At 36.7% G+C, this 15,892-nt stretch overlaps 1 non-coding gene across 1 annotated transcript; it reads right to left on the reverse strand.

Annotated features, from left to right (window-relative positions):
* Nucleotides 1-6,286: 6,286 nt before the first annotated feature.
* On the reverse strand, nucleotides 6,287-6,396 carry Trnai-uau (transfer RNA isoleucine (anticodon UAU)). The gene is made up of 2 exons: nucleotides 6,359-6,396; nucleotides 6,287-6,331 (listed from the first exon to the last, which is right to left on the reverse strand). It is a non-coding gene; the product is annotated as a tRNA-Ile (tRNA).
* Nucleotides 6,397-15,892: the final 9,496 nt, after the last annotated feature.

The following is a 15,892-nucleotide window of genomic DNA, read 5'->3' on the forward strand; positions in this document are numbered from 1 at the left end:
TTGGTACAATTTTTTTTTTTGTTTCAGACTCGATTGTGACAGACGACGAACATTTTCCTATTGGGAAAGGAAATTTGTTAGAAACACTGAAACTTAAATATCATGTTGAAAAAGGAAGGATTGGTGTTCTTTTCAGTTCAAGATATAGTGACGTCGACTCATTAATCTTTATTTTGTGATCTTTATCCAGTGAGAGGTAGCATTTTATGACTCTTCATCACAAAGTATACATTATGTATCATGTATGCATGTATAATGTGTGTGTGTGTGTGTGTGTGTGGGTGGGTGTTAGTGTTAGTATTAGTGTGTGTGTGTGTGTGTGTGTGTGTGTGTAGCCATTGTCATAGGGGTGAGTGCCTAAAAGTATGAATATATCGATCACAGATTTGGTTTTAAAGCTGTCGCGTCGATGTGAAATATCGATCTTATTCTTTATTATGTAAATGAAGGCATAAAGATTCGGTCACGAGCTTCGTGGTATGAAAGTGGAGAAAGGGATTCACGATATTTTAATCAGTTAATGCAAAGGAATAAAAAGAGAAGTATTATTAAGAAATTGAAGATATCGGAGGGTGTTATTTGTAGTGATGAAAAAAATCATAGCTGAAGAAATCGGGAATTTTTATAGTAGATTGTATACCACATTAGATAGAAAGGATATAGAAGACTGGGATGAACGTTTTTTTCTAGATTTACCAAAATTAAAGGAGGAATCTCGGGAATATTGTGAAGGTCTGATACGTAATGAAGAGTGTATAGAGATATTAAAAGAATTAAAATTAAATAAATCGCAGGGGAATGATGGTCTGACAACTGAATTTTATAATATAATTTGGCCGGAGATTGGAGGAGTATAGTAAGAGAAGCCTTAAATGAGGCATATCAATTAGGGGAAATGTCGTCTTCACAGTAGCAAGCAGTAATTAAGTTAATTGCTAAGGATGAGAAAGATCCTTTTTTTTATGGAAGAATTATAGACCGATATCTCTTCTTAATGTAGATTATAAGATTTTAACAAAGATTTTAGCTAAACGGATAAAGGAAGTTTTGAATGAAGTTATTTTGGGAGATCAAGTAGGTTATATTGAGGGAAGAAATATTGGGGAAGCCATTCGAATCATAGATGATATGATATTTCATACATCTTATTATAATTTACCAGGGTTTTTATTGGCTATAGATTTTGAAAAGGCTTTTGATTCTATTTCCCATCGATTTCTTCAAAAGGTTTTGCTTTCTTTCGGATTTGGCCCGTCATTTCAAAAGTAGGTACAAGTTTTGTATACAAATGCTTTGAGTTGTGTTTTGAATGAGGGGGTTTCTACCGGTTATTTTAAAGTGGAGAGAGGTGTTCGACAGGGTGACCCACTGTCTCCTTATTTATTTATTTTATGCATGGAAATAATGGCGCATAGATTACGAAGAGATAATTCTGTACAAGGAATAAAGTTTGGAGATGAGGAAACTAAATTAGTTTTATATGCAGATGATATGACTATTTTTATACGTAATGAGAAATCAATTTATAGGTTAAAGATGTTGTTTGAAGAATTTGAAAAAATGTCGGGATTAAAGGTAAATATGGATAAGACCAAAGTATTAAAATTGGGATCATATCAGCATTTGAAATTAGATACTAATTTTGGAGAAACAGTTGATTTTGTGAAGATACTTGGGTTTTTTTTTCTTTAGATAAGGGAACGAAGGAAAATATGAATAATAAAGAGATTTTGAGTAAAATAAAAGTTCTTTTGAATTTCTGGAAACAAAGAGATCTAACTTTGATGGGAAAGATTCAATTACTTAAAGTACATATTTATTCAAAAGTTATATATCGAGCTTCTCTCACTCCAGTTCCCAGGTGGGTTTTTGATTCTTTACACAAATTTGTTTTTGATTTTATATGGAAAGGAAAAAGAGATAAAATTAGAAAAAAATATATTGTTTTAGATTATAGACAAGGCGGGTTAAAATGATGAATTTTGTTGATTTAGTTAATGCACAGCTAGTTATGTGGGTTAAGAAACTTCTTAATAAAGATGAAAATATGAAATGGAAGCAATATTTTAATTTTGTTACGAGAGACAAAGGAGGAGAATTTATATTTTTGAGTGATTATTTACCAGCGCTGTTGAAAGTGAAAGCTCCATTATTTCATAGGGATTTATTAGAAGTGTGGGTTAATACGAAACATATGAGAAGTAATGTCAGTAATAGTTTGTATAGTGGTAATGTTATGATATTTAATAATAAATATATACGATTAAATAGAAATTGCATATATGATGAAAATATGTATAAAAAGGGAGTTTATAGATAAAAACATATATTAGGAAATAATGGTGAATTGAAATGTGATAGATATTTTAGAGATTTAGGTTTAGGAGTTAAAGATGTTTTTTTGTTAAGATGTATTTATGAAAATATACCAGTGGGTTGGAGGAGAAATATGAAAGAAAAAAAAAAAGATATTTTGGAAACTGATTTTATTATTGGAGGGAAAACAATTGATATTAGCAATTTAAGATCAAAACAAATGTATTTGCAATTTTTTAAGGAAAAAGAAAGTGCAGTATCGATTTTTGATAGAATTAATCAAAATTATGGGTTTTCTGTTAAGGAGATACAAAATATATTTTTAAGGCCAAGACAATGTACATTAAATAGCCGATTAAGAGAGTTTCAGTTTAAACTGGTGCATGGTATTGTTTATACAAATCCCCATCTTTTCAGGTTTGGTTTTACTGCAAGTAACTTATGCTCTTTTTTGTGAAAAAGAAGAAGAAACATACAAACATTTATTTTACACTTGTGAGCATGTGAAATTAATCTGGGAATTATTTGAAGAAATGATAGAGGATGTTGATTTTAAAAATTGTACTTGGGAAGAAATTCTGTTTGGGTGGAAGGAGGATAATAGGGGAAAACATCAGTTGTTAAATCATATTCTAATTTTGGTTAAATATTTGATATTTAAAAGTAGAGAATATGGAAAGCCGCCCACATATAATGAAATAAAAAATAATATTTTAGAGGATAGATTTGAGGAAAAGAAATTAGCATCAATGAGGGGAACTTTAACCATTCATTTCAGTAAATGGGAAAATTTGAAAATAAGTATGGAAGGACCCGGAGCCAGATGTCCACGGGGAAGGGGGGAAGGGAGGGGAAGGGTAGTTGGGAGAGGGAGGGGGAGGGGAGGGGGTGATTAAAGGGAATATCGATTCCATTTGGTTGTATATCAATTTTATTTGGGTGTATATTGATGTGTTAAATATTCTTTTTTTTTCTTATGAAGCACTGTTATGCTGAAAGTACAGCTCCATTTAATATAGATATTCTTTTTTTTTATGAATGCACTGTCATGCTAAAAGGACAGCTCCATTTGATTTTAATGAAAGTAAGTAAGCAGTGTATGTTATTGTTTTGTTTTTGTTTTTTTCGGTGCATTGTATATTCTTTACGAATGCACTGTTTCTGCTGAAAGTACAGCTTGGCTTGATTTCATTATAATTGTGTTTTGTTGAGTCGTGGATTCTGTAATACATGTGATTCGATTTGTCATGAAATTATATTGAATATGGAATCAATAAAAGATTACGGGAAAAAAAATTGTCGCTATTGGTTGGGGCAATAATTGTAACCGATCACTAGCAATGCAGGGAGGAAAACCCATGTGAGATCGAAGAAATTGAGGTGATATCGAAGATTTTAAAATTCACATGACACAAAATGAAAGAGAAATAAAATAGTGACAACAAAGTGACCAAAATAAAGACGTATTCCACGTAGGCATGTGAGCCACACACGTTGCCCTTATAAGGAACATTAATAAATTATTGTACAAATTACAAACTCAATTATACAATTTTGATTTCAAATGTTACACAGTAAACATAGCTAACTTATATAAACAGCAGATCATGTAGATTAAAAAAAAAAAAAAAACCAGGCAACTAAGACCCAGAGTTACTGTATAACTTTTCTGACCAAGAAAAAAAAAAACTCTTCTCTTTAATTTTTTGTAAGTCACCCGGTGTTTTGTTATCACCGTAAGATTTTTTTTTTTTAATTGCATGCAAGTATTTTTTTCACATTCCTCGCGCAAGCGCACAAAATGACGTAGTCGTGGCCGAGTGGTTAAGGCGATACATACTTGAAAATACAGTTACAGTGAAAGAATGATAGGCTTTCTGTTGGGGATCTTCTCCCCCCCCCCCCCCCCCCCCGCCGCGCCTGAATCAAGCATCATTAAAGGACAGGTTCACCTTCATATACATAAGGATTGAGATAATGCAGCAAAATTAGTAGAACACATCAGTGAAAGTTTGAGGAAAATTGGACAATCCGTTCAAAAGTTACGAATATTTTAAGTATCTGCGCAGTCACTGCTGGAAGAGAAGACTACTACAGTGTATGATGTCACATGCGTACAACTATATAAGGAAAATAAAAAGAGAATTTCACAAAACTTTACTTTTTGAATAAAGTGCACATTTCTTCGACTCGCTACTGACGTATGTTAAGGGTAATATTATTCCCCCTGCCTTCTGAAAGAGAGAAGTCGAGTGTTCTTTTGTTATGCGAGAAAAATGGAAATATGTTGAATTTTCTTTATTCTTTCTTTATATCGTTGTACTCATGTGACATCACAAGCTATAGTAGTCTTTTCATTCAGCCGTGACTGAGCAGGAACTTCAAAAATTCATAACTTTTTAACGGATTGTCCGATTTCGCTCAAAGTCTCACTGATGTGTTCTACTAATATTGCTGCATTCACTCAACCCACATGTCTATGAGGGTGAACTTGTCCTCTAATAGTATCTGTTTAACATTTATTTTGACACTCTGTATTCACAGTAATGTTATAGATACACGCCTATAGTCAAATCAAACAAGAGAGCTGAAAGGAGAAATTCAATCAAAGCAGATATAATTAAGCTTTTTGGCAATGCCGAACATTTTCATTCTTTTTTGTTTGGTTGGTTTTTTTCCTTCAAAACTGCAGTATTCGACATAGCCATAAACATAATGGTTGATTTTTTCGTTGTTGTTAGAAAGTAATGATGTTTTTTTCCTTTTGTAATCGATAAATCCCCTTCCGTCTAAATAAAAAATAATAAAAAAAGTAAAAAAAAAGTCATCAGTTCTAACAACAATGATTTGATGCAAGGGACAAAATAATGCTCTTTAAAATTGGGTCTTTCATTTCATCCATGTTCGATTACGTCATTACTCAATAATATATTTCATTACGGGTCCTTAAAAAATTTGAAACTTTAAAACATCCCAACTTTTATATTCAGCATATATAGGCCTACACTTTCTTTCTGTTTAATGGATAACAACACTAAATAATTAAAAAAAATACATACTTTTTTTAAATCAACAGAAAGTAATAAATTGTCTTGAGTAGGTACAAATCAACCTGTTGGCCGCGTTTATCGCTTGCTTGAGAGTACGAATATGGCCTCAAATAGTTTAAATGAATGAAAATCACATACGATTATGAAAATGAATGTAATACGCTGTAACCTATCAAAAAGAAACGAATGTGATAATCCGTACTTCGTACTATAGTTCATAAGGTTTTTTTGTTTTGTTTTTTTGTTTTTTTGTTTTTTTTTACATCGCTCGGTTCGGACAAAGTGAATACGTTTTTATAAAGCAGTCTTAGAATCAAATGGAGCAATTTGTCGATTCCTGTATGAATAGATAGGTAGACTAATAGATAGGTGAGATGATGATGGAAGGATGGACAGACAGAGCCACAGAACGATAGATGAATGGAGAGATAGATAGAAAGATTGCCCACGTTTGCACTCGTGAATTTCGTCCTACATCTATCATATCTATTCAGCAATGGTCGAATTTACTGACAAAATAATATCATAAAAGACAGTGATAGAGAGAGGGTCTGCTGTAGAGATACTGGACACCAACTTCAATTAGGTTATAATCTAATTGAAGTAGGAAGTATACACTTCCAAATAGAGCAAAACCAAACATTTACTGAATCATGAAAGCGTTACATCGAAAGATATAGAGAAAGCTTTGGATATTTCAGTTTTCTTAGAAGTTTTCACAAAATACTGATATCTGTGACGAGTATATGCCATCCTATCATGCTTATTGCATATATGGCATCATTCATACTTCATCTGGTATTATATTATATGTAATATAATCTCATTCATGTATATATTATACAAATAAAGTAGCAGACATTCATGTACGCATTGTTCATGCATTCTGCAGAGGCGGGACAAGTCGGGAAAATATTTGCCGTAGTCGGCGGGACTCGAACCCGCGTGGGACATACCCAACAGATAACTCAGGGAATCATGTTCTCTTATGATATAAGTCTGCCGCCTTAACCAACTCGGCCACGACTACACTTCTTTCATCGCATTCTTTGGAGTGGTACGGGAAATATATAAATCACTTAATGCCATGACTTGCTGTAGTCACAGTTACAAAGCTCCAAAATGTTTTCCCAAACAAGCTTTGAATTACAAAAAAGATGTTAGTAAATCACCGACGCAAACCTGCACAACTACGACCACTTAGGAATAGTAGGTGACTGGTCATATGAAAAAAAAAAAGTAAACTTATCATAGGTATAAAATCATTGTCAACATAAGTATTTCAATTTCGATTTTTTTGTGAATCCGTAAAAATGATATTCATATCGATTCACATAAAAACTTGCCAAGTCCAAAGAGACATGTATGTCTTTGAATTTGGGGGACTTCCCCGCAGAAGTATCGATTGTCTCTAATATGCCCTTCCCCTAAAAAAGAAAAAGGCACACAGCTTAAGATCGATGAGTTACAGCATTACGATTAACAAGATAGTATTGTACTGGCAAAGGGACATGTTTTATGACCATTGCTACTCAGTACAGTGAAAGACTATCGCTATACTCAGATCATGGATCCATGGACCTCATCAGACACTGACAACTCCCGGGACTATACTTTAGTACGTCTGGCTCTGCAGCTCTAGTTGGATTTTAGATTTAGCGAAGTGAATTTCAACTTAAGACAGCTCGGAGTATTCTCCAAAGATAGTGCCAGGTAAGAACACTACTATAAAGGGTAATTCGACTGCAGCACTTTGGCGACTGGGATACCTCCGCTTGTTAAAATATAATTAATCAATCGCTATATCTGTCATAAGAACACGGCTCTTCATTTACATTTTGATGAAGGTTACACCTGATCTTCATTTACATTTTGATGAAGGTTATACTTGATCTTCATTTACATTTTGATGAAGGTTATACTTGATCTTCATTTACATTTTGATGAAGGTTATACCTGATCTTCATTTACATTTTGATGAAGGTTATATTTGATCTTGAAAACAGACCGAGGACTGACCCATAACACTCTCTGCAAAACAAAAACAAAAACAAAAAATCAAATGAATTTAGTTACGTCCATTGCACCACATAGCATTATCACCAAACTTATCCCAGTCCTTTATATAGAGCTATAGGGGTAAATGATTTTAATAACTAACTTCTGGTGACCGGTGACCTTTCACCCCTCCCATTGTAGGCAATCAATTTCTATTCTTTCTCACCAGATAATTGTTATCATTTCTGTATGACTAGCTGAAGCTATATGCGTCAAGAATGAGATTTTAACAAAAGTACAGTGACCTTTGATCTTTCACGAGAGGTTAGTATAACGTTTTATTTCTACCCAATATAGGTAGCTTTCCATCAACTTTAACATCAAATGTGGACATTTCTAGCTGAAGTGGGGTCTACTGACTTGAAACTGATGTTCCTTTTATTAGTCCATGGTCATAGTCGTTTTCTCACAACAGCTCCATTGGTTTGAACACTGTACATGTAAACGAATTGCAGTGTATGATGATACATGTACTAGTAATCATTTTGTATAATGGTGTACTGTATAAACAAACGGAAACATGTTTCTCTTCTACAAAGTCATTTCTGTCAATTCATTGATGCGAAAGATTACATGATTCAATAATGCCAAATAAAACTTTCTTTCCTTTGACTTGGTTTGCAAATACAAATCAATACAGATGAATGTTGGAAGACAACTTTATCACACATCTGTAGACGACGTGTGTGTTTACAGTAGATATCATTGTTAATGAAATAATTATGTAAATGTCCCGTGTGTTTGATTGTACATTAAACTCATTATGAAGAGGCGCTTCAATTTAAAAGGCTATTTGTAGTTGGCAATCAAACTTGAGGTTAGATTATAACAGTTGTTATAAAAAAATCACGATAAAACTTCAGAGTGAAAATCAATACCATATTCTTACTGAATCTTATAATCATGTAGCCTATATAAGTAGATTGAAATCAAACACCAGAGCAGTTTCAACAATTTTTGGACAAAAAGGAAGAAGAAGATTATGCATAATGCTGAGCAAGTTATCTAATTTTCTTTACGTGTTGCCCGGAACAGTGGCACCAGTCACTGTCACAATATTGAAAAAAGATATTAAAAAATCTATTGTTCACTTCGAATTGTTTTAGGGTGATGATGCAAAGATTATGGCTTTATGAAGGAAGGGTGGGGGGGGGGGGGGGGGGGAGGGCGTTGGTCATCATCGCAACATATGATTTGCATAAAGATATGTTTTGCGACTATCAGCTGCTAATTGTTCAGATTTCAAAGCTGGTGATGTCATTCACTGCATTACAAATGTCCGTTTAGCTGTTTCAGAAATTCGCACACGTGTGTAAGTACCAAGAGAAGCAAACTGTGTTTAAATGTCCTGAAGTGTTTGAAGCCAAGAAAAAAGCCCCCTAGGCTAACATAATACTTGATATCAGGGGTCACACGTGTCATGCATTAATCAGAGGTCATTTCGGGTGGATGGCCGTCTTTGACCTTTCCCTCCCTTGCATATCGCCCACGTGGTTCCAACTAGCGACGAGACGCTGTACATGTCGCTATGTGCAGTGAAACATACCAACCAATCGGAATCAAGTACAGGGCGAGCTGTTTCACTTTCGTCTACTGTATTTACACAAGGACTGTATAATGATATTATGCATAGTAAATTATGTAGGCCTACATACTCAATATAACGTTATGATTGAGGATATTGTATTTGCTCTTTTAGATTGATATTGCATTCTAAATAAATAATCATTAGATTTATTTGATGTCATGTTTCCCCCTATACTGCAGATTGAAAATGTTGCAATGGTTATTATGCGTTTTCCTTCTTATCTATTGATAAGAAGAAAGTTATCCTAACTGTTAAGCGTTCACATCAACATTTTATTCCTAACTTGTAAATCGTGATGTTTCCGTGGAAAGAATACAATGTCTAAATTTCGTTTAGGATTATATACATTATATCAACTTAAACAGCGGGAATTTGTTTATTTAGTATTAATTTCTGTGAATCGATTCTAAAGCCAGTAAAGCATTCTCGACAAGTGCCGACACATACTTCTGTGAAATACTGAAAGTTTCAGGGTAGTGAAATGACGGTAAGAAATGATAAGCTGTTAAAGATTATCTCAACCCATGGAAGACTAGTCCCGAGTATCATACTCGGGCAGGTGTCTATGGGAAATGTGTTTTATAGCAAAGTCAGTCCGTCCTCAACGGGTAAAGAAATCTTGTTTCTTCCCAACGCCGCGGCGTTGGGAAGAAACACACGGTGCGCCGTGTGTCAAGATTTGTTTCACGTACACGAAGGAAGTTGTCATGACTAGTGTCGATACTGTTCTACATCTTGGCAGTGCACGCTCTTTTGTTGTGAATGGGGTGACATGTGTTCTAATGTAGGAATGCCATTTCGTGTTGAAACGTCAGTTCGAACTGTTTCGTGAACGACAGTCCGTGTGTGTAACGGACCCACTTGTTGATCTTCTTCGAGTCCAACCGCTTCATCACCAGAAATAACGCAGGTTTTAAATGTTATCAGTCAGACATCTCCTGAGTCACTACAGTGTCTTACGCCGCAAAACATAACGAAAGCAATAACCAAACAACAACAGCGACAACAAATTCGCCACATGACTTCACCTCCGAAATCGCACTTATTCTGTCCGGAATCAGCGTGTCTCGGCGAACTAATCGCACAACCGAGATTGGTCTACATTGAGGGACGAACAATGGCGCGGGTCAGACGACCTGATTGAAATCACATGCTATTGTTATATCTAATCGTATTTTGCGCCTTTCTTTTGGCGCAGAAATTGTTGAGTGCACCTAAATGTGTCATAAACGCCTTCAGACAGATTTCGTCGACAAACACATTCCTCTCTTCTTTGATGCTTATGCACTCTAGCCAGAACTCTAAAAGTGTGTTTCGGTTTAAAGGCTTACATTGAATGATTGAGAGTGTAGTCCATTGTGGCGTACGTATTGCATCATAACATAGTTTCTGACCAAACAAGTTACTTAAATTTGTCTCTACGAAACGATGGTTATAGACACAATTGATGTTTGTGCTCGTGCGCAATTGACAATGTCCAAATTGAAACAAACAGGGGCGCTCGTCGTGCTTGATGACACGGGCGCCACATTAGTGTCCCGTTTGCACTTTGCCTTGCGCCTTAATGCGCTATTGCTTTCTCCATAGCAAGATTTTCGTCAGAAATCACCAATTATGACCATTGACTTTACTTTGATAAATTGCTACATCTTTTATAATTTTATTTTCCACGAAATCTTGGTCGTAATGAGCTGAATCATAACAGGGAGTGAGAATATATAGGCCTTAGCATTATAATTATTACCATCGATTTCGTTAGAGAATGTTAAGGAATAGGCCTAGATGACATCGTAACCCAGGCATATCGCTGTAAGAGCAATGTGTCCCTTAAGATTGCAGTTCATGAAATTCTCTATCCAAACTTTGTTATTGTTTCTTTACGATTATCTGGTACACAAGCCAACGGCAGGTTCGGGACACGATGACGTCGTCTCCCCTCATTAATGCTGCCACCCTAGAGTAATACTATGATATTTATTATACTCTTGGGCTGTCACTAGTATCTTTGTTCCGTGAAAATAGACAAACCTTTAAAATTCCCACATTTTCCTTCATCTCTGCTGCGTCTGGTGATGCTTCCATTGATCTGTTTTGTTTGGAATAATTCATTTCGGTCGACGAAAACTTGAACGTCGAGTCGCCGTATTCGTCGTGGCCTTGTCGTGGCCGTGCCACATGAGGGCGCCACACTCAACTCTCCTCCAGGGTGCAACTCGTTCAGCTCACCCGGCGGTCTTCGGGTTTTTGTTCCTTTCTATCCCGTTACTTGTTCAAATGCATTAGTGCTTATTAGTAAAACCGCTAACTCGAGTGAGGACTCCTTACGTAATTCACTTTGTCGTTCGATTGAGCACCGATGAATACCCCCCTTTGAAATTTCGCCCAACCATTGTCCGAATTCCTGGGCGGAAAATTGCAGCTTTCTTTCCCGTCAACAGTGGAGTGTTTTCAACGAGTCGTTTTATATGTCGATTCTGTACGAACTCGTAACATCTCGCTGTAAACAAAACGCGAGAAACGGTCGGTGGTCACAGAGGGAAGCCGAGTCGTGATACTCTTCGTGATCTAAAGTGTGACGCCCCGAGGAGCGTTTCTGTGTGTAGTGTGATAAAAATACTGTTTTCTTATGCGATGGATGGATATGTTTGTGTGTGTGTGTCGAGAAAGGAGAAAAAGAATTCCAGTCTGCAAATACATTGGAGGCGCGGATGAGGAGTTCCTTCATAGAGCTACAATTACTTAGCTCCACGGTTCCTTTTGAATTGGACAGACTTGTGCTATGCAAATGCGCGTTGACTTATGTCGATTTATGATACATGTTGTACCATCAGCATCACTGATGTGGCCAAGTGAATTTCCAAATACTTATGTGCCATATATTTTACAGTAGTTTTTCTGCTATCATTTCTTCAGATTACTTGGACACGCCCACAAGAAAAACCCTTCCAACCCAAGATTCTGTTGATGACATTATCTGGCAATCACTGCTAAAGTGCTAAAATTACGATTAACAAAAGACATTAAAACGCGTCTTCCCCAGACTGGATTGCGTACACTTGCATGTGTCAATGCATTGTCCTTTCTTAATCATGACATTAGTAACAGAAATATAAAAAGAAATGTAGAAGAATAATATACAAATATCATGAAATATACGACGATTTTTACATTTCACTTGGGCCACATAAGTGATGATCAGATGAGTATCATATATCAACACAAGTCAATATGCATCTGCGTTGCACATATAGGTCCTTTACCTTTTATGTCAATCAACCCGAAGCGGTTAGAGGAAATACATTATATCAGAGGCCCATTGAAGACCCCCCCCCCGCCTCTTAGTCTTTATACAGGACATTATCATGCCTGCTTGATTGCGTTTTACTTGAGTATAACGATTGTGACAAGATGCTCCGAAGGGAAAAAGAAACAAATTTCCCTGTTTTCGTCTTCAAAGAGATTGGATGACTGCAGGATGAGCATCACGTTTTGCGCACCATGTTTCGTAAACAAACAAACAAATAAACAAACAAAAACAACAACAATCACCTGAACGTTAAGGTGATGTCAATCTTCTCTTGCAAACCCAATTAATTCAGGCAAACCTTTTCTAAAGGCAACCGCTTTTTGGAGCATAATCATTTGAGATGACCTTTCTGACAAGCAAATTATAGGTGCGTATGTGCGTGTGTTTGTGTGTGTGCGTGTGTGTATGTGTGTATGCATATATGTGTGTGCGTATGTAAGTTAAGACTAGTAGAGAGCGTATGCAAAATAGATATCAAGGAAAAAAGGTATGTTTCCGTTATTTTTTTTTTCATTACGTTAATATTGTCTTACACCCTCAGAAAAATTGTAATACTGTAGAAATATTGAGATAAAGTTTTTTTTTTATCTCCTGTAATACTTTGGAGGATTGTTGTTGCTGAGGTTTTTTGTTAGATACAGAACTATTTAGAAGGAACGATAACCAAATACATATAGTTATGGGGATTGGCGGAATGCAGCAGTATCTAATAGAACACATCAGCGAAGATTGAGGAAAATCAAACAATCCCTTCAAAATTATCAAATCTTACAATTTCAGTGCGCCATCGCTGGACGAGAAGACTACAACAGTTCGTGAAGTCACTGCAGAACAGAGATATAAAGAGAATCTAAAGAGAAGTTGCTCCACAAAATATTAATTTTTGTTTAACTACACAATATCTCCTCGACTTGTTACGGACATGATTTTCAGGATACTACTAATATCGTTCCCTCTACTTTCAGAAAGTTGTAAGTCAAGTGCTATATCATTTTGCTAGAAAATGAAAATGGCGAAGTTGAATTCTCTTTTCATTTTCTGTATATTGCATGCATTCACTCAATCCACATAATGCATTTCGGTATCATTAACCTTTAAACGAAGGCGGCATCACTAAGCAGAAAAGTTCATCCAGTAAAGGAGTTTGATGACGATGAAGACTTCTGTTGGATGACATATCACCGTATAGGGGGCAAGTCTGTCGAAAAACAAAATGACATAAATATTCTGATATCTGGGATAGTTATCTGGGACCTTTTGCACAGTGTGTTTATGTGTATGACGAACACATAATTTACTGAATTAACTTTCCCTTCCATTCAGAAATCATTAAGAAATCATTAAAAAAAAAAAAATCTTGTGTGGATATCTAGGTGGAAACGTCGACTTCCAGGAGAACCGGATGTCTAATGTATGTGTCAGAAGAAATTGTAGCGATGAGGTGAAAGGGCATGGTCCAGATTTATCACAGTATAATGAACAAATGGTAACCTTATACATGAACTTGAACTACTACATCTCTAGTCATGATTTTGACCGTTTCTACTGAACTGCTTTCGGTACTGTTATTTGATAGATTCCTATAAGGATGCATAACTTCGCGGTCATGTGAGTTCATGCTATATGTGACAGGGAATTCGTATCATAGCAACCTGAAGCAAGATATGTGCAGTTTTGGATCGAAGAAGCAGACTTGGCCGCGGAATTTCATTTCGATCATTATATTCGCCACGACTTCAGACTTCCGATTGAATTAACTGGGCCATTTTGGCAGGAAAAGTAGAGCAGCTAGATTAGAATTCAAGGAAACTGAACCCTGCGCTCTCCGCTCGCTGTCTGGTCGAGAGTCGGCAACCCAAGCCCCCTTTTCTATACTCGCTGGGTAATCATGTATAACTTCAAACAAAATTTGGCGGCAAAATCTTGTCAGCGATTTGATCTCAATTTGCCAGACTGTAGAGCTAACTATACAATTCAATCATGTGGAATCTCTCTCCTTTTTCCCTAAGTCTTTCCCCCTCTTACTGCTTTACCATTGATATATTGTTCGCATAGACCCTAGCTAGAGGGAAGAAAAAACTGCATCGAGGATTTCCGACGCCATTGATTATCAAGCAGATAGTCGCGTAAGTACGCGCCTCTAGCTCTTTTAACAAGTTCCCGCATACTGTGAGTTAGGTTGTTTGAAATAATAGTCTACCATCCAGGAGTTTCCCATCTTTTTACAGATTCGTTAGTATAGCCTCTGTACAAGGCACAGGGTGTTCCAACAACAGCACTTCAGAACAACGTGGCTTTGCAGAGAACATACCTGGAGCAGACCATTTGAATAAGGATAAGGTTGGAACTGTGTAGGGGAGTTGAGTCATGGTATGGATGAAAACAGGGTATGCTCGAAGTCCTTCTCTTTTTTTCTATAAGGGTTTATATCCTTGCATAGTCCCTATACACCTAACTTTCACGTCATCCCAAGCGGTCAGCGCTCGGCCGAGAACGAGTGGAACGGCAGAGCGGTCCGACGCTGGTGGTCAGGCAACAATAGGTCTGTCCATCAAAACCGGAGAGCAAAAAAACACTAACTTTGCCAAGGAACTTTCTTAAAAAGGAGAATGTTTTTCTGCCCCTCTCCCCTCTCCCCGCAGCGAATCGGAGAGAGTAAATCTCTCTGCAAATATTGGCCTGAAACTATTGAACGAGCATTCTTGTCCGAGTGTTTTTCACCAGAAGTTTGGGTCGGCTAAGCCGAAGAAAGCTAACAAAACCAGGGTACGGTGAATGCTGACCGCACTTGGGTGCTGATTCTCGTCATTTCGTAGAGTGAAGAATATAGTTGGAAATGACATTCCGCTCTTTTGTGCCAACTAAACAATTATACTTCACACATGCACACACACGCACCTTCGCTCACACAATATATGCATAATTCTCTCACACAGTTCTATTGACCTATGAAGTCGCTACAATATTTGACGGGGATGACGTCATACTTTTATGTGGATGAACAAGAAGGAAAGGTCACATACCATGTCATCTTCGTCTTAACTATTGTGCACAATGTTACCACGAACAGAACAGTGTGTTGTGTGCTAAGATTTGGAAACGAACAATCTCATTTTTTTTTTTTTTTTTTTTGGGGGGGGGGGGGGGGTCAAATTTAAGAAACTTTCATTGTTCTGCTTGTTTGATTACACGGCAAATACGAAAGTCAATGGCCTGAATGTCCTTTGCCAGAAAACAAGAAAACCTCGCATGCCATGATAATGCGTGCCTGATGAACATTAACAGCAAATGAAGTTGCGGGATGTAGCAGCGGAAGTTGAGGATGCCACGTCGGAGCAGCAGAAGCTACCATGCAGTAGAATTTGGTAAGAACATAACTCTTTAAGTAGCGAAGGAGAGTGAGTATAGTCGTTCTCCCATAACTGTTTTATGCCATATAACTGAATTGTCCAACTGATTCAGATGGGATGAATCTAATAAGATGCGATAGATATTTTGAATGGTGTTATGTTCTTGGTTCCGAGACCAGCGCACGAGTCTCAAAACTTCTCCATGGCCAAAACAGCATGGAAT

This window comes from Diadema antillarum, unplaced genomic scaffold (genome assembly GCF_040938485.1).
Source record: "Diadema antillarum isolate AM-2024a unplaced genomic scaffold, OU_Dant_1.0 scf00000097, whole genome shotgun sequence".
Lineage (NCBI taxonomy): Eukaryota > Metazoa > Echinodermata > Echinoidea > Diadematoida > Diadematidae > Diadema > Diadema antillarum.